We start from the raw sequence: 21,171 nt of genomic DNA, 5'->3' as shown, positions 1-21,171 counted from the left end.
GGCCCAGTGTCCACGTACGTGGACATTGGTTCTGAATTTCTGTAGGACAATACGGCCGCCCCAGCGTAGGGAACGGGTGTCCACTTCGGAGGACAAGACATGTAGCGCCACCTCTGATGCAGCCGTGAACTTACAATGCCCCGGGAGTTAAACAACATGGCGGAGATCAACGCGAACTTGTTCTATCAAAGGCGCAGAGGTGAGAAACAGTTTTGTTCCTATCAAATCTTTGCAACGAACTAAATTAGTGTATGATTAGTGCTTTGAATGTTTCTGGAAACGATCGGTACTATTTTTGGCGCGACCCGGCTGTGTGTTTGTAATTCGCGAAGCTTTCTCGAAATGTCCACGGGCAAAGACGCTGGGTCGCTATTCATATTTTTTGTTGAATTTGTGAGGTCGGCTCCGCGTGTTTTTGTGATTAGAGTTTATCAAATTTTGGTGCAAAATTAGAGCCCACCTTTTTTTTTATCGCAGGTTTGTCTAACAAAACCGCGGAGGAAATCCTGCTGACAATTTGTGATGCCGAAAACTCTGATATTTCGGGATCGGAGGACGAAAACCACGTGGATGACGCTTACAACGTCGATACAAAATATTTCGACGAAGAGCAGTCAGGAAGTGATGATGATGATGTTCCGGGGAACGGTGTTCATCCTCCACCCACGCTTTGGAAAAAAGCCACATCTCCACCTGACAATAACCTGCCAGATATTGAAGACAATACTTTGAAGACGTTGTTCTGGAACAGATGGCAGAAAACACAAACCGTCGGATACTTCAGGAGCGCGGAGTAGTCGCAAAGATCACCACAGAAGATGTCAAGAAATTTTTTGGCTGCTTCATGATGATGGGAATAATCGGGTTTCCAAGAATCCGGTTTTTTTGGAATAGAGGTCTAGCCGTTGGCAACGTCACTGATGCAATGTCTCGAGACCGGTTCTTTCTCATAAGGTCTAATCTTTGTTGTGAGCGGCAAGCGGACATCCCTGATGAAGACACAGCGAAAGAGAGACTATGGAAAGTTGCGGTTTTTGTTGAGATGGTGCGAAAGGATGCTTGGCCCTGGAAAGGCCAAATTGCTTTTGCATTGACGAGCAGATCACACCCTTCTCAGGCAGGTGTGGTATGAAGCAATACGTGCCCAACAAGCCAAATGCAGTGGGACTCAAGAACTTTGTCCTCGCTGGCAGAGATGGAGTGATATACGATTTTGCCATCTACAAGGGCCGGGAGACATTCTCTGACATGGGTCTTGGCGTGTCTGGGAACTCTGTTCTGGCTCTAGTACAAACTGTGCCCACTGGCTCCACAGTCTACTTTGATAGGTGGTTCACCTCCGTTTCCCTCGTGGAAGAATTGGTCAAGAAGAACATCTTCACCACTGGGACGGTAATGAAAAACAGGCTCCCAAAAGACGCAAGCCTTGTCAGCGACAAAGACATCATGAAGAGCCCACGAGGCACAGCTGACCAAAGGACCAGGTCAGACAACGCGGTGGCTTGCATAAAGTGGGTTGACAAGAAGCCCACTGCAATGGTGTCAGCTGCCTTTGGAATAGAGCCAACAGACACATGCAAAAGGTGGTGCAAAAAAGAGAAGAAATATTTGGACGTGCCTTGACCATCCGTAGTCAAACACTACAACGAGAAAATGGGGGGACTGGACTTAGCCGACCGCATGCTTTCCTTCTACAGCCAAAGAAGCCGCACCAACCGCTGGACGATGCGCACAATGTTGCACATGATGGACCTCGCCTGTGTGAATTCTTGGCTACAATACAGGTCCGACAAGTTGGCACAAGGGCTCCCCAAAAGAAGCGTCATGGACTACCTCGATTTCAAGCTCTGCATAGTTGAAACTCTCATTTCAGAGAAGGCCACCGACCTTGCTTCCAACGATGAGGATGGAGTCGTCATGGTTCCAAGGAAGCGGGTGAAGGAGCTGCCTCCTGTAGGTTTCCGAAAGAAAGACGCCATGCATTTGCCACTGAAAGACGACTTGCAAAATGCAGCAAGATGCCGCGAGCCGGGCTGTAATATGAAGACTCGACACCGATGCTCCCGGTGCGATATCTACCTCTGCATCGAAATCGGCAGGAACTGCTTCTTTGAGTTTCATGCATGAAGAAATACGTCAACACAGACCCAGTGCCCACAGGTGTGGACATGCGTTTTATAGTACTTTGAATAACAATACTGTAACAACAATTTTTATCGTGTTTTTGGTGGCCAAACAAGTAATAAAAACCACCAAACTAAGCTTTTTGTTTGAGGGAATTTTCTCAGGTCTGAGGAGGATAATGTTTTTAAACCATGCGCACTGTAGCGCACCTTTTATCACCAAACGCAACCTTGAAAGCGCGCTCAACTGTTCTGTACCTGTTACTCCGATGGAGATTCGTCCTGTAGTCGAACGTCAGAGAACATACATGCTATGGCCTCTACTTTTTGATATTTTGTCACAACCATTGGAAACTTCTCTTCCTAGACCGTACACCCACACCCACACAGACACAAGCACACACACATGCATATATACATATATATTATTATATGTATATAGGATGTGCCAAGAGAGCCTGTCGGACAGTGCTCCATGAAAACGCTCAGCCAAACCACTCGTTTAAGGGTGATAACAAGACGTAGTTTTGTGAATAGTGTCCGCGGCACAAAGAACTTCCGCAAGGTTATCCGACAGAAATGTTTTTCCGTGGTCGCTCAGGAGAAGTCAGGGAGGTCCGAGCTCGGAATAAATTAGGGGCGCAGAGCAAGGTGGATGTGACAAGTACACATGCTGGCGAGGGGCGTTGTTGAAGTGGTTATCTCGCTCGTAATGGGCGTAGCCGACAAAAGCCAGAAATGTGCCCTATTATGCCATAGTAGTAGCAGACGGGCCGGCCGCTAATAGGGTGCGGTGCCCGCCAAGTTAAATGGAAAGGTGGTGTGGCTGAAGGCGCACAAAGGGTGGTAAAGTAGCTGTGCGAGGGTGGGTATACGATCTGCTCCCTGAGAATAGGTGATCGGGATATGGCCTCTGAGTAAATCGGCATGTGAATCGGGGCCTAATGACATGGCTGAGGAAGAGTTGTCATGGACACCAGCTCCTCTATGATCGTGTCACGCAGCCCAGGTGCGCGACCGCGCTTTTTCTTAGAGCAGGGTGTGTCACGCTGATGCACCTCTTCACGGATGAGGTCTCGAATCCGAGTTTGGAGCTCGGCGTAGTAACAGGGGCAGGCGGGAAATGTGTCTTTTTGAATTCGGATGAACTGGAGATGGCTCAAAGGCTGACTGATCGTTCGCACATTGGCAATGGTAGTGAGATTGAGAATCGCCCTAGCATTAAAGAAAAAATAAGCGATTCCTTTCAGTATGTAGCATACCTCTTCCGTTTCAGGCATGTCTTGTCAAACTGGCGGCATAGCGCGAGAACACCTTAGTGTATGAAGCATATTTCTCCTGCGGGCGTTGCACACGGGTATCAAGTTTCTTTTTTGCGGCATCTGACCGAGCAGAGGATGTTCCGAATATCTTATGTCCTTCCTGATTGAGCCCCGCTCAAGGGGAAACACTCCTGGTTAAGGAGTCACGTCTTAGCCACTTTATTCAGAGACCAGGACATACTCTACAGTTTGAATGCGTCGTTCTACCGGTTAAACGCGCTATCTCGCTCATACTCATGAAGACATTCCTCAACGTCTTCGCCCCGAAGGCCAGTGAATAAGGGCGGCTCGCCTTGGGGACTGGTGACAGTAAAGGTGGGCTGGACGGGAACTGCAGCGTTGTTGCCATCATTGCTGCTCTCGTGTTACATGGGGCTAGTTGGTAAGCGCCGACCTGATCGAAGCTCCAGTGGTGTGATCGAGAGAGGTAAACGGCGCGATTGAAGGCACCCTCCAGCACTTGAGAGAGTCGATTACTCGTGAAGGAGAACAGTTTATTCCGAGAGCCGAGGACCCAGGCAGACCCCGTCAGGAAGCGGTGATTATGATACGGGAACCGTAGATGATGAAGATGAAGCGATGACGATAGTGTATCCTATCGGAGCATGGCGATTTTCCCAGCAGAGTAGATTGTACCAGGACTGTACATTCTGCTGGTGCTAACACCTAATATACGTAACATATTTTGAAGTGCGCTGGACGCTACAAGATTGTCCTGAGTACTGACCTGAGGAAGGCGACCTCTTGGGCCTCTACACTTAATAAAATTTGTTCTCTCTCTTTGTACGCCCTATCCACGAAGGGGATGATCCCCCATAATATTATTGATATAATCTTGATAAATTGCAATTGCTGAACATAGCTTTCATTGTCCTAGTCAACACGCGGGTGTCATTTTAAAGAGGTTGCCCAAAAAAACGCCGGCACATGTCCCGTCACGCATGCGACGGGTGAAATATTGAAATCAGAAAAAAATTATGTGGTTGATGGAAATTATACTAAAAAGCTTTTCTACACAAACGTGAACAATTAACCCGAAAAAGGATACCATTAACGTCTACTTGGTAAACATAGACGTGCCTACAGAATGAGATTCGAGCTCGCATCCACAGTGCCATTCAAGCCTAACGAGTCTAGGGGACACCAGGAAAACCAGGTGAATTCGTCCTGCCATTACACATTGAACGGGCTGTTGGGGACACATATTCAGACGGACATGAGAACTTTGTGCATGATGGATACACAAACTGTAACAGCGCGGGCTGCACGTAAAGGAGTATAACCTGTTAACAAGGCACGAATGTGTGTCCTTCGGTAATACTCCTCCTTAGCTACAAGCCTCCTTAGCTACAGTCGTTTAAAACGAGGTTAGGGGTCGGCGCTCAGGTAGCCTGGAATCTGAAAGATATTGTTTCTTGTACCGTTTTTTTTTTCAACAGTTGTTTTTTCGCCATGTTCGTGGCAAGGATGCCTTTTTTATTTTTGATTTGCTTCATTGATTTTGAAGTTCAACGTGTCTACGCTGCCTATAGGGTGAGGAGCGCCGTGGTTGATGGCTTCGCAATAAATTTCTCAACCTGGAGATCCCAACGTGCGCCAAAATCTGAAAGACCTAGGCGTTTTCGTTTTTCCTTCCATCAGAAAAATTGGCCGCATATAATTTCCTTTTGTTCTAAATGCAACAAAAGACGATAGTCGATTGGCGCACCTGCCAAGAAAATGCCTCATTTATTTTTCCGCTCAAACCTCTTGTTGTTCCACTACCGTCTTATTCCTCCCAAGAGAACATGCTAGAGGGGGACTCAAGAAAAGTGTCAAGCTCAACGTGGATCCTATCTAGTGGAACCTTTCGTTGCTGTTGCCGTTTGATTGGTAAATGCCTTCATTAGGTAAATTTGCGGGGACACCATCAGGTGATGGAAGACGGCCTTTGATGTATTTCATTTGCTAAATCAAAAACCAATGATTTTAAATAGAGGAACAGTGGAATTGTCACCTATATATTGATTTTATGCCTTATATTTGCGAAATGTCTTCTAGCTGTTCTACAATATTGACAAGTACGAACACTGACATCGGAATTAGACGTTTATATTATGCTGTGGACCCTCCAGTACTGTCTCGCCAACAGATAGATACAGCATATTTTGACTGTAGCAAGGCCTTCGACATTGTTAATCACGATCTACTACTTCGCAAATTGTCCGTATCCGGTCTTTTCCTTGAGCTCTGCCAGTGGTTCGGCAGCTACTTAAAAGGCAGGCCCAATTGTGTTAGTTACGAAGGCGCTACTTCCCGGTACTTCCCGATGACCTAAGGGGTACCTCAAGGCTCGACACTGGGCCCTCTCCTTTTTAACATTTTTGTTAATGACATACACCCCGCTATTAAGCATTGTTCGCTCTCCCAGTATGCCGATTACATGAAGCTGTATCGCACTATTTCTTCACCTTACGATCGTGTACTGCTGCAAAATGACATAAAAGCAGTTTCTGCATGGTGTGACTGCAACTATTTAAAACTTAACATCTCGAAAACCATGGTAATATGATACACTCGCTAGTCTTCCCCGCTCACTTTTACGTACTTGCTGCTCGGTGAACCAGTAAAACGCGCTACCGTAGTGCGCGATTTTGGCGTAATGATGGATGCGAAACTGCTTTTTAACGCGAATGTGATCTGACTAACTCCTTTCTCCGTACGCTTGGCGTAATTTGCCGCGCGACCAGGGATTTCACCGACCGATCATGCTTTGTTTCACTGTATCACGCTCTCATTTTGCCCAAGGTCGACTTTGCTAGTGCAATTTGGATTTGTTTAAGCCCTTCGTCCTCCCTTCGACTAGAAAGGATTCAGAAGCGCTTTACTAGAACCGTATTTTCTCGCCACTCACCTATGAGCCGATATGAGCACGGTGGGCTTCTGAAGATCTTGAATTTAGATGAGCTATCAGCGAGGCGCTCCAGGCGCGACCTGGTTTTTTTGTTTAATTGTATTCACTCGAACTTCGACTGCCCTTGCCTCGTAAGCTCTGTCCATCTGCGAGTGCCAAGGAGACCACTACGGCCGCATGGATGCTTTGATGTAGACATATCAATGAGTTTGGCACCATCCAGCCGGTGCCAGCTCACCTATAACAGTCTGTTTCTATCTCCTATAGACGTTTTTTGCAGCGATTTGGTACTGTTTAAGCGCTCTCTGAAATGTATGATATTTTGAATACGCATGCTGTGGAGAGGTCGCTCCTGCACTTCTCTCCCTGCTCTCGTGTTTCCTCACATACAGCGCTACCTTGCCCATGTTCGTACGTGTTCTCCTGTGCATACTCCAGACACGTCTTCCGAGCCTTTACAGTTCAAAAATGTTTGTGTCTCCTTTGATAACACTACACTTTTGTATATATCTGTCTGCACTTCCACATTTACCAATTTTTGATTTATACGCTGCCCATATTTGTACTGTTTGTATTCCTTGTACCCATGCATCTATGTATGTTGCGTGTTCGTATTCTTCGTACCTATGTGTGCGGTGCATCACCCGAGAAGGCCCTGTGCTGTTGGTGAGCACTTCAAATAAATAAATAATGTGGGTATATGCTGTGGTTATATAATGTGGGTATATATTATGCTGTGGGTATACATCTCTTGTTTCACCTTGGCAGGGAGAATGAATCAGTCAGAGACAGAGAGATAGACATACCGATGGACCAAAATTTCTACGTTAAATAGCCCGAGAAGGACTATCATTCTTATACTTGGCCGCCGTGATTGGTAATCAAAACCCCAAATATTGGGGTCTGCCTTACACCTTTGCCATTGAGCAACCGCGGCATGTGGTGTTCTGTCGTTCCTGGGTATGCGAGCGTGGGTATGGTTCGATTTAAGGCATTGGAGGGAAACAATAGAAAAGCGAGGTTATCAAAATTATATTCAAGGATAATTTTGGTGACCAAGAACTCATATTTCCGATATAATGAAGCGTGTCGCATTGTGAATGCCCACAATGGTGACAAGCCCCATAATCCCAGGAAAAGATACAAAACAGCCCGACTTTGGGTATGGAGGTTTCAGCTGGGCCGGTGACTCCTGTCACGGTGATTCTGTTACTGTAAATGGTAAATATATCTTTCGCGTCTACTACCAGGTATTGTTTGTGGTAAGGTGCTGTAAGTATCCCAAGTCAACATTAACAACCTCTCGGTGCCTTGTACCAGTGATCCGCTAGTGAGAGTGGCTACGACCAACCTTATTGTCCCCGTCCTTGCTTGCCCTGGCGATTATAGAATGTTCTATAGCAAGGAATGCTTTGACATCAAGGACTGGATGCACATCCACGAGTGTATCAGCCGCCACATTCAATGGAATAAAAAGTGATGTTGCCCAATGTCGTCTATTTTAAAGGTATACCCTGGATTGGTTTAACACCAATGAAGCCGACATCCCCAGTAGAGACACGGTAAGGCTAACATACGTGATTTTTGGGGGGAAGTTCATATCAGTTATTTGGACTAGCTTGTATCGCTCGGTCCGGCATTGCCTGACCGCTTGCGTTGTGTGCTAACGTCGTAAAGGGCTCACCATGCTACTGGCGTGCCAGTTGATGCCGCTTAATACCCCCGCAGAAACCCTTTCCTGTGTTGGACTCGACGTACTTGGGTCTTTTCCCGTGTTCCGGGTAACAAACCCCTGGATCACCGTTGCTGTCGATTACAATACGCGGTTCACTACACATGCACATCGAACAAGCTGTGCAAGGCATGCGTGAGATTTCGAACTTCAAGGTCTTACCCTTTGCTAAGCTGCTCCTCGCCAACTGGAATACCAAGTTGACGAATATTCGTTTACACAGACGTCACAGATATTGTTATATGGTTTTCAAAAAACCAAAGGTGCGAACCGATTGTCATCCTTAGACCAAAGGACCCACCGAGTGTCCTAATCCTACTCGGATTGATGTGTCGTCATTTTAGGTGTGTGGGGATCATGGCAACTGGGATATTGTTTTATCCTATGTCACCTTCGCCAGTAATTTTTTTCACGAAGTCACGGCCAGCTATTCCGGTTTTTATCTGCTATTTAGAACGAGCCGACTAATCCGCACGACACGCTGGTGCCGTCTGCGCCAACAGGTTTATGTACTTTCACGTAAAAATTAGCCGCCATAGCGTTGGTTTAGCTTTAATAAAAAATTGGCCATGCTGTCGATATACTTTGCAGTCACGGCAAAATTGCACCTACGAACTCCAGCCCCATCCGGTGTGTTTTGATCCAGGCTTCTTGGTGCTACTTTGAACCCCATTTCTATCTTCGGGCTTATGTCAAAACCTTGTTCTCGATAGTGCCGCCCCTATCGTATACTGCATGAAGTTCATTATGGGATATTAGAAGATGTCTCTCGTTGCTATACCCAATTTAAGCTCCGATGCCCGCAAATTACGTCTACGTTACACAACATAATCCCTTTCACTCACCGCGGAGTCTCCTCTACAGCCAGCGCCGAGACTCTGCTTGCTCCCCCTAGGTGTTGTGAAAGGCGTTGTACTGTTAATGCCCGCAATAAAGACAATCCGTATGATCTCATGAAAAAGAGGAGTAAGGACCAAAGTGCATGAAGTATCCGCTTTAATTTCGCCGCTACCTACTGCCATGGTATTTCTTGTGCTGTTAATGTTGTCAATATATGTTATCGCGGGAACTGCCACGTAATATATGCCCAACATCACTTTACGATTGCCTCGAATTGTTTGTTTGTACGCCTGATAAGTTTGTCAAAGACGTAGGATCCCAACTTCTGGTTGCGGTAATGGCGCCCGTGTAACAGCACTAGTACAAACATTATCAGCTGTTTAGTTCGAAGTATAGTACAAGGCTTCGAAATCACGGGATTCTCACCGATGGCAGCACGCGCTATTAGGGCATGTTTACACAACTTTGGGAATGTAGCCTAGACAACGTAGTGACGTTTTCTGAGGGATTTTTTTTATACATTTGGTGGTTACCTTGGTACAAATTAATGAGTATTTCAGTTTCCAAAGTGTTAAAACGACAAGCTGTTTAGAAAATCGCACATTTTCGTGTCGGCGGTTAAAAATACCGACAAATTTTCGAGCAAGCGCACGCGACCACGGGCTTCGCGGCAATCAGCCGGCAGTTATCAAAACCAAGAAAATGCCTAGCGCTCATCTGGCCGTGCATAGCGGAGGCCGTCCAGCTTCAACGACGCACGTTTGCAAGCCAAAGATACGCACTTGCGGATTGGCCAAGTTTGGCCAAAAATGACTCCTGCATCTTCATTATCATGAAACTGGTACTGGGAACGAGAAAGACAGGTCATAGCGTACGCCTGCCCGGTGTGATGTCCAAAGAATATCACATACAAAACGACGGACGCTCATACTATGCAAAGAATGATGGACTCACGGTCGTTGCCGCACCAGCGCAGAAGCCAGTCGGCTGCAATTATGAACATAAACCATGACGATAGAAATGAAGGTCGCGTACAGCTTCGCTGGCATCATGTGTAAAGCGTTAGTGCGAGCCTTTTTCATTTGTTTGATGGGCCAAACTGATGGTTGATGTGGCTTCATTTTGCTAAATATTCGCGAGGAATAGATGAGGTAGAGACCCTCTTCCCTGGTCTAGGCTTTTTTATTTCGCGCGTAACCTATGCTCTTCCCGATGGTCTCTTAGACTATGCTTCTAGGCAAGGATCGACTCCCTCATCCGGAAAACATCATTCTCACGTCATATCCCTCAGTTGGTCGGCCGTGAGGAGTTCCTCCACCAATAGGCGTTTAATGCTGCTGCCGAACTAGTCGAGGTGATCTTCAGCCGCAAGTGCCTTCGTCTAGGAAAGACCTTGCTGAGGAGGTCTTCTCAGCCCAAAGCCCTTAACATCCCCTGAAGGAAGATTACCGCAACTACAGGACGTACCTTTACAGATAAAAATAAGCACCAACGTTGCCTATCTCCAACGCAAGGTTTCCAGTACTAACCTTGAATGAAGAAGGGAGGCAGGAGCACGCACTCGCGACAAACGACTCAGATCGACAAGCGGAGCATTGACTGCCGCAGTAACTTGAAAAGTGGGTCGCATCAGTTCCATCACCTTGCCCTTCACAACCACTCACAGGCGGTTGACGCGACCATGGCTCTGGCCACCTCCAGGACAAATGCGGAGACCATTCTAATGGAGTAACAACAGGCAAGTCAACGTATCCTTGTTGGTGAAATTTGAAACAGGGCTCAAGACATCTCCTGAAGGAGGCACCCGATGGAAAGGTAAAGGTTGTTATGACGCCCATCCCACCAACCGTCCGGGGCAACACGACACAAATAGAATCGTCTAAGATATATCTCGCTAGACACTCCGAGGCCCTTCAGTAGTGACTGCGCCTCCTTTTCTTTCCCATTACAATAAACACCAAAAAGAACACCAACAAAACACCTGTACACCTGCAAATAAATTTCTAACAAAGCGACAGAAGCAACGTGTCCGGCTCCACTACAAACTTTTGTTCTACATAAAACTGCTTGATTTATTTTCGTTGTTGACACTTCCCGCTGTACGAATACTGTTCGTCCATGTGCACCCTGTACCACATGTTATTAGTCTTCCGAAAATCTCTAGAAAACCCAAATCGCGCGCCCTTCCAGTCAGCAGTGAAGAAAGATGCTCTCCAGCAACATTCCCTAATCTCAGCTTCGGCTGCTGCAAAAACTATTGCACACCAGTCTGCAATGCGGTCCTGAAATCAGGATTTCATTTCCAATTTCGATGTACGTAGGAAAAGTACTCCCTTCTGCTCCCCCTCGCTCTATTACATTATGCATGAAGCCCTTAACGAATTTTTTGACTGTCACTAGGTTGCGGTATGGGAAAAAACATTTTGAAAAAAATATTGGAATGGGCAACGTATGTAAGGGAGATTTTTATAGCCACCTCTAAGGGCGGGGTGATAAAGTTCATATTCAACAAAAACGTTTGTAAATTATGTGCCAGCAGAGAATTTATTTCCACATGTTTGCACCGAAACCTTTATTATAGCACTTTTCTTTTGAAACGCGAAATGTACAGTACCGAACTAAGCATTCTAACAAAGCAAATTACAGCACTATTTTACATTTTTGGCTTGTATGCATGAATCACAAGCATCTGTTGTTCCTTGAAGCGCCGTCCAGAATCCTGCTTTGACAATGCGACGAGAAAGCCATAGGTGAACTTCCGAAGCTCCTGTTTCTCTTCTTCGGTGATCAAACGATGAACCGGGTTAGCTCTAGTGTAGAAATCTATATTGAAAGACCAGAAATTAAAACGGGGAGAATATATGAAGACATCTACCTTGCGAATTTTCCTGGGCAAACATGTACCACTAATTATATTCTAGTCTGTCGTATCCGAAATTTATTTTTCTCTTATTATTTACCCATTGAAGGGTTATGTAGGGAAAACAGACATGTTGTGCAGCGCACCATGAAACAAAGAGAACGGGTAGCGGGAAAGACTTCGAGAGAAGAAGGCGTTGGTATAGCGACAAATATGATATAGAGACAAATATGCTGATAGAAATCACTCGTTTGTCATTGATGGATGCGAAGCCCAGATAGGGGCACACTCACTGTGGTTGTGAGGACAGTTTTTTGACCCTTTGCCGGAATGCCAGTGCGTGCTTATGAGTGAAATTCAATTCTAGAAAGTGCGTTGCTGAGTAGGCGGAAACCAGTAAAAAAATTGCCTGTCGGATTGATTTTACCCATTGGTGAAATACAGTGTTAATTTTTTAGCAAGACGCCACCAATGCCAATTGAAATATTCCAGTCAATATACAGAAGCAGTTCGGAACTGTGGGCAAAGGATATTTATTTGCTCTAGACTATAGCACAATCAGGCAGCGGTTTCTCCGGAAGTGTTCGGTGACTTACCTGCTACTACTGCATTTTCTTCCACCCGCTTGCGTGCACACGTTTTAGGTTGGTAAAGATATACAGGCATGAGACATTCAGAAAAGGGGCCAACTGCCGCTTTCTGAGGCATATATCTTGTCCGATTGATGTTATTGTAGGTACGTCATGCCTTTTAAAATCATTGCCATACTAATAAAACCGTGAGAGCTGAGACATCATTATTGTCCAATCGCACCACACCATGTTTAGAAATACGAGCCAGCAACATTGTGATTATACCGGGTGATGTGAGAAAGTTTCTGTAAAATTTTTCAAGCGAGAACAAACGGGCTTGAGGCAGTTTTTATGTTAATCGATGTCTTTTGATGCTTCAATCGGGGTTTTTTGTAACTTTTCCTTAGAAGATGCGTTCGTGAAGTACAAACTCTACACTGGCTCCTGGGAATAAATGCTGTAAGCATCGATCGACCAGATTGAGTTAAAAAAAGAACTGGCATATAGAATACGACGTTTGTGCCTTTTGACTACCATCACTTCACGCTGCAAATATTTAACCAATTGCTGCTTCAAAGCCTAATACATGGTTCGCCTATGTAACCACGCCTTGAGGGTCTACGGCATTTAGAGTTTAAACTGAACATGGTCAGTACTTAACCTTGCTCCTTCTAGGATATCAAATACTTGTCTATGCACTATTGCCCATACGCTCCGCTGGTTTAACAAGCATTGAAGCAACATATTGATGGTCTCGTTTTTTCCTTCGCAGATTTCACGGTTTTAGAAGTTGTTTTTAAAATCTTTTTGTTACAAAGAGTTTTCAATGGAAAAGTACTGCCGTAACCATTAGGCATGACCTGGAAATACAGTTCCCAACACGACGTCGAAGCATTGCTATAGTAAGGCACAAAAACGCGAGGTAGCCCATATACCCACCAGCTTCTTGTACGCTCGCTTGCATGGCTGCCGACGTTTGTAGCACTTCGCCAGTAAGAAGAACCAGTTTTGCCTCCTTCACTAGGTTAGCAGCATGACAGCGTAGTGACACAATGTCCATATGATCTGTCACTGGCATAAATGATTTCAGAACCTGTGAACAAAGCGGAGACTCAAGAAAGGCGTTGGTGTTGAGACTGCCAAATTAGGTCAATTTTAAGTTTTTCATTTAGGTGTTTCAAACAGTTGCGGAAATGAGGGCAATGTGCTACTCGCTCTAGAATCTGGCAATAATGTTCAACTTCAAATCTATACAGGTGACGTCCTAAAAAAGGCAAGACACATTGCAATTTGACCAATTTTAGGTAAAGCATAGCAAACAGTACAATTTTTAAATTAAATACCGTTTTAAAGCTCTTCACAGACGTTTGACAAAGAAAATTATAATTAACGACTTACGTCCGAGTATTTCTTCCAGCGTGGTGACTCAAGTAGAGTGCTTTAGATGTCGAAGAGCACAAGGGTGTGTGAGAACTGAAGGAATCACTCCTCCAGGAGCCACTAGTGCGGCAATATTGCGTACCGCATGGTACTGATCGCACATCCAGTGGAAAGTTTGGAACGAGAAGACCATGTTGAACTGACCATGCTCCTTCAGAAACCGGGCCACATCGTGGTCCACCATCAGGTCGAGGTGTTTGTGCTCGATCTTGGGATCAGCGCGGTTCTTACGGGCGAACAAGAGCATGGGCTCGGCCACTGCAACCAGTTTTTCGCACCAGGCGGGCAAGCGTGGCAGCAAGTATTTCAAAGTGAAGTTGTGGCGTGGTTTAAAAATATAGCAGTGTTTAACAGGTGAGGAGCAGTAGCGTGCACTTGAATCAGCTACCACTTCAACTTGTACGGGCAGGACCGAGCATCAAGCATCTGTAAATTTCCACTTTCTTACCAGGTGTACTTTCGCACTTGTTTCTTCAAATTGCCGTAAACCTGTATCTCACAAAAGTTGGATAATTTAGAGAATATTTTAATAAGAGGTTACAGATGTTTAGGAACTAAAGCGACACCAGTTGATATTTTAGAACAAGCCTCTCTATAAAGCCTAATTTGGAGTAATAACACTTTGAAAACAAATATGCAGATTATTCTAATCAAAACGCTTGGCTCATTCGTGAATATATTGCTTGCGAAAGAACGAGAAATAAAGGACACTGAAAAAGTATCAAAAAAGGCGATACTATATGTGCGCGAGCTCTGAACTAAGTTTTCTTTCAAAGCACAACATATCTAAACCACACATCATAGTGTACAGAGATGTCTAACTTTCGCAGGAAAGATGTACATTTACGCACACAACAAATTTCCCCGCACGGAACGATTTATGGCACACAGTATTCAACTGAATCCAAAAAGCAAATTACTTGAAAATTACTTGCCTAAACTATAGCTCCTTTTGGAGAAATTTACTCCTACAATGGTTGCGCCTTTATTATTTGAAATTATGTTGGTTGACATTATCTGCGACAAAAGGATTCCTGATCTTAAATATCGGTATGTTTCTTTACCGCTTAAAAAGAGCTCGGCATTGCAGCTTGTCGAACATGCTGCTTAGTGGTCCTAATATTAGGCCTTTCTAAACGTCGTGTTTGGCAAAGATTTCCAGACTAAGCGATCTTTTGAATTCCTTAGTTCAACCACTGTTTTGACAAATTATACAAGCCATGTATTTAACGCCAAACATTTACTTTATTATGGGCAAGCAACCTTACAAATAACTCGTTCTTTCCGAGTACGTAGGATGAGATGCAATAATGCCAGAGAAAAATGTTCTCGTTGCGTAGAAGTTTGTTTCATAATTATGTGGCCACCAGCTAGAAACAAAGTTATTCAACAAGCTTGTCGTTAATATATCAACAGTGTGTTACTGTCTACAGCTACACTAATCCTAAATCAGTGGCATAACAGGCATTGCAACATTGACCAAAGGTTGTGCAAACAATTTCATGGCTCTAATTAAAGGATACGTGCAAACGTTGCACAACATTCACTGAGGCAACATTTTTATGAGCGGAGGGTTACGTACACATATCACTACGGCGTATGAGTATGCAGTAAATAACGCACTCTCAGGAAACCGCCACCGAATCTAGGAATAAAAAAACACTTCTTGGTGTGCCGCTACCGCTCTTCTAGAAACTTTCATTTAGGGCAGACGCATTTCGACAGTGCTACGCAAAGTTTTATATTTTCATCATCAAATCTGCCCTGTAAGGTCTAATCCTCTCGAATTTTTCTTTTATAAAGTTGTAGAGTACCTTTGTACCAAATGCGAAGCTTCTTGCAAGAATACTTTTACCGTTTCAAACATTTTTATTTTTCAGCGTAAGAGAGACCAAGCGCGTGAGTCACACGCAAGCAAATCAAACCTGGCTAACTTTCGTGACAGGGTAATCCCTTAAAGGGCAAACACGAGGTATTGCATTTCTATTGCGATAGTTTGGCAGGTTAAACCAGCTCGCTGGGCCTATTCTGCGTAAAGTTACAGCCAAAAGCCGGAACGTAAATCAACCACAGTTACGGTAGCCATAATAGGGATAGCCGCCGGTGCAATTCACAGAAAAAGGATGTAATCAACAAAGTGGGACCTCTAAATAATTGAAAAAAGATAAAAAAACGCTTCAGATACATCAGACAGGCCCTTAGAAACAAGCAAAATATTAATAATAGCAGGGCTCTTCGAAACGCGATATCAACAAACCACAGTTACGATAAGCCAAACCAGCCTAGGCGGTAGGGTTATTTTTGTAATAAAAAAGAAAATGTTTTGCTACACAGGGGTTCAACATTGTTTAAAAAGCTAAAGAACGCCTTCCACAGCATAGAAAACTTTGTTACGAAGAAGAGCTCTGAATAGGTTCAGCGCTAAGTCGCAACCGCCATGCCGATACTAAGTTACGAGCATGGAGGGGGATCGCGGGGACCAAGGTAACGTCGGTAAAACTTGAATAACTTGACAAACCCAGGGATGCACCCATAAATACATCTTGCCGTAACCGTCCAATCAAGGAGTACAGAAATTGTAATCGGTTATTATGTATAAAATACAGAAAGAGTTTTGGAACTCTCTGACGCGGTTCAAAGCCTTCCAGGTTTAAGAGATTACAGGGTTGCCTAACCTTCCCGAAGCACTGCCAAAAGGCCACGGTTGTTCCGATAAACAATTTTTTCACACAGAATAGTGTACAAAAGTTGACGAAGTACGCTAATAAACCTTCACCGGCCCTTTGGGACAGCTGAAGGTATTTATCGTAGCTATGCACGTTGCAGAGCACCGGTTCGCTTTTGGAACGGCAAGACGCCTGTTACGAAAAGGGAAAGAATTTCTTCAGGGCTCATTGCCGCCGTGGAGAGGGCGATGCTAAGCAGTGCACGGCGGTCGAAGAGCAGAGTTTCGAAGTCCTGCGCGTGCCCCTCCCAGTCCCGTGCGTGCAAACGCGTCACTTTTTTCTCAGCGCCTCTACGATCATCATCATTGTCCATTTGGCGGTACATTATAATTCTGCCACAACGTCAGTGGATATCATAAGTACGCTAGAGCCTCAGCCTATTTCTTCCGAGCCGCGCAGAAAACAGCGCAAACAATGAACACGTAAAAAAGCGGAAACAAGAAACACCACGGCAGGGGTGCGCGTCCGCAGCAAGCTTTTCTCGCTCCCTCTCACATTGAAAGTGACCTTTTTTACCTCTACCCCAGAAGGGTTCAGTCGCGACCATTGGTGTCAACATTAAACTACCATCAGCAAATAAAAGAATTCAATGGCACTACCAAAAACGAATAGCGAAAGGGAGCCAGGGCCCATTGTCTTACCGATGGAGCTGCGAGCCCACGCGGAAATGAGCCGACATGCGGTGGTGTCACCGAGAACATCAGTGTGTTTTACCCCTCAGCTCGCGGTCAATGCCATGTAATAGCGTCATGCGACCTCTGGCGCCGCTGTGCGATGCGCCTGTGGCACGTGTAGCGGCCGTGTGCGCGCCTTGTGCCGATCTAGGATTTATAAGGAATAACGGACGCTCACACCATGGCTTGGCAATCTCACTTGACCGTCTCTGCCGCCGCTGACACATCTCTGCCACTAATGCCGTCACCTCCGTGGCCATCGGCAGTGACGGAGGAGAAGTGAGATTGTCTAACACAGAGTTTGAGCTTCTTCAATTTTATAAAAACCATGTCTCCACTGATGCGCTTCATCAATACAACTTAACCAATCGCCGTTCATGAAGAATGCTTTGATATAGCCTTAGCAAAAAACATCTCTTTGTAATAATAAAGGGAGTGCTTAAGTCCTTGTATTTTCTCGTTTCCCTTTTTGTGGATACACGTGTGTGAATTCAAGGGCTGTCAGGTGTGTAATCGTTCTAGGTGTCGGGTAAGCTTCGTTTTTCAAACGCCTTCACAGGGTGTATTATCGCGGATTTTGTTCGTCTAGTTCTGTGCCGAACGCATGCAGGTAAGGAGTGCTCCCTGCTCGGGAAGTAACCATCAACCCTGATATAAAAGAGGCTACACTAGAAAGGCTCAACAATGCTAGGAAGGCTCATCTGGACACAAAAAGCACTCCCTCTACTGAGAACAATCTGCCCACCTTGGTGTAGGGGATGGCAACCACCTCCCATGACCGACGAACTAAACTCTCGGCCTTTAGACCCCACCAGCTGTAGAGCACCTATTCACGGCAGCGGTCAGAACAGGTATACAGAAGCGCGTGCTTAGAATCTCAAGGTCCGCACATGCACACTTTGGAACTTGATACTTGCAACGTTGAACGCACGAACACTGTCCACCGAGGGATGCTTCGCGGTACTACTGGAGGAGCTCTCGACAATAAGTTGGATATTGTGGGGTTCAGCGAAGTTAGAAGCACAGAAGAAGGCTTCATGGAGCTCACAAGTGAAAATATTCTTTAATACAGAGAAACGCAAGAGAAGAAAGAACGCGGGGTGGGATTTTCAATACACCGAGAAATTGCGGGAAACGTGGAGGACGTTTTTATCATTAGCAAGAGCGTCGCGAGTGTCGTGATCAAGCTAACCAAGCGATGCAGTTTAATAATATTGCAGGCATATTCGCCAAGAATCAGCTATGAAGATGAAGCCGCAGACAGCTTTTATAATGTCGAGTGAGAAATCAAGAAGGCAACAGCACACCTCACGATTATGATGTTAGATTTTAACTCAAATGTCGGCAAGATGCTAATAAGGGGAAGGTCCGTGGGAAACTTCGGAATCGACACTTGCAACCGTCGAGCAGCTGTACCGTTGGCCTTTCCAGGGAGAAACAACTTGAGGTTGACAAACCCCTTTTTAATAAACAGATGTAAAGAAAATGAACATGAAAATGTCCGGAAGATACAACAAAAAACGAAATTGACTCCATCTTAAGTAAAAATACGGGTATTGTGCAAGACGTAGATATGCGAATATTCGCTGCAGCGATAATAAGTGGAATAAATGCATGCGAAGGGTGAATCTCAAAAGAGAAATTACGAAACTCATGTAAACTAACAAACTCCTCATAGAGTCATCATAGCCAGATCGCAGGAGTTTCACATAACTCTCAACAACAAATGCGTGCCTCAAGACGAGCACAGCAGCGTCAGTACAGCAGGGTAAATAGGAACCTAACATCGGCAATCAGTGATTTACCACAATATCTTGGAGAAGCCACATGTAGGGAACCCACTGGTAAACAAAGTAAAAAACGAACAACCTTATTGTCAAACGTAAGAAGCTCAAAGAGTGAGGTACGGCAGATCGGATTGAACTAAACGAGGTCTCGAAACTGATTACAGAAGGAAAGCAGAAGACATTTGCGCACTTATAGTGGCAGTTATCCAGGAAACGATGTAAATAGGGGGAAGCTTAAAAGCAACTAAGAGAAAGCAGCCATCGGCATAAACAAGATTTAGGCACTTAGAGACGAGCAGGGTACAAAACACACCTTTTGGACGAGATAGTGAAGGTAGTAGAATGATCCTCTACTGGAATGTATGCCAGCGACGTTCTACTTTGGGAAACTGGTTAGACTACAATTAAACCTTGCGGTATGCCACTCTTAACTCGCGAGGAACTAGAAGAGGTACTTAAAGGCATGAAAAAAGGAAAAGCTGCTGGTAAGGACGGCATACCCATAGATCTTTAAAAGGCGGGAGGAGAAATTGATGTGGGAAAACTGGATGTACTATTTTTGAAATGCTTGAAGACGCAAAAGTGGCCATAGCTAGGAAAAACTTAACATTGTTCTCATTTATAACAAGGGAGATTCTAAGGACCCCAAGGATAACAGACCTATCACAATACTCTCTGTTGGTTACAAGCTTTTTACCACATTTATGCTAGCCACATAGGTGACGGTCTAGATTCTCAACAAGCCAGAGTGCATGCTTGGTTTAGATGAAGGTACCAGCCATAGATCACATTCATGTTCTCAATCGGGGGATAGAGAAATCCGCAGAATACGCATTACAACTTTACACGTCATTTATAAAATATAAAGTATCCTTATAATCTGTACTCAACGAAGCCGTGATAGAACCAATAAAACACCATGGGATAGAGGAGACCTACATAGCAATTCATGAAGAGATATCTAAAGAATGCAGTGCCACAATGCCCCTCCACAAACAAACCAGTAAGTTGTCGTTCCGGAGGGAGTACGGCAGGGAGATACCACTTCAATAACATTTTTCAAAGCATATCTTGAGGGAATGTTTTGAAATTTTGACTGAAAAAACATAAAACTAAGGGTAAATTGGGAATTGTTGAGCCATTTGAGGTTCGCGGACGACATAGTATTGCTGTAGAACGGAAGTTTGAGCAAGTTGGATCTGATTCATGTTTAAAGCGCGGACACACGATACACAGGCGCTCGTGTTGTCCGCTTCTCATGTATCGTCTGTCCGTGCTTTAAACATGAAAATAGTATTGCTCAGTGAGACTGTAAAACACCTGCAAGCAATGCTTTAGATACTGCATTCCGCAAGCGTGGCCATATGGCTAAAAGTGAATTCTAATTACGTAAAGTAATGAGGAATATGCATGCGTGGAGCGGCCTCTCCAGCTGAGAAAACAAAACGATGAAGAAGTAAAAGAGTACAACTTACTAAGACACATGATTGGTGCTGACTCCAACCACGGCAGTGAAATCAGGCGCAGCATAGGTATGAATTGGGGGAACTTGGGGAGCCGACCCAATTATTAAAATGTAAGCTGCCTCTATCACGCACAGATATATTCTACAACCAGTGCATCATTCGTGCATGATGTATGGAGCTGAACCTTGGCGCCTTACTATACATCTAGAAAGCAAAACTAGGTCAGCCCAATGGGCCATGGGAGGATTAATGTTAGGAGTAACGCTCAGGTACAGAAAACGAGCTACCTGGATCAGATAACTAGAGTATAAGATATCTCAGTTGAAATAAAGAAAACGAAATGGATTTGTTCTGGCGTAGTAGGGGGACGAACGGACAAACGGTGGAAAGTTAGGGTAACACATTGGGTACCAAGGGCTAGGTCTAGTAGAAGGGGAAGGTCAGTCTTGGCTGGGGGGATAAAATAAGAAAGCCGGGGGTAAACTGTAGACGATAGCAGCGCAGGACAGTAGCAGTTGAGGGTCAATGGGAGACGCCTTCTTCCTGTAGTGGACTTGATTATTCTGTGGCTGATAATAATAATGATCGTACCAACATGTTTGTACGACAACTTTTACCACTTGTGCTTCTTAGATCTTGCAAACAAAAAAGGAGAATGGGAAAATTGCTATAATGTTACCGTGTCCGTGGTTTAAGCTCTGATTTACCGTGAATGAGTGTGTGAGTTATTTAGCAA

This window comes from Haemaphysalis longicornis, unplaced genomic scaffold, assembly GCF_048455015.1.
Source record: "Haemaphysalis longicornis isolate Haplotype H1 unplaced genomic scaffold, Haemaphysalis longicornis Haplotype H1 scaffold_6, whole genome shotgun sequence".
Lineage (NCBI taxonomy): Eukaryota > Metazoa > Arthropoda > Arachnida > Ixodida > Ixodidae > Haemaphysalis > Haemaphysalis longicornis.
This window is presented reverse-complemented; position numbering follows the sequence as displayed.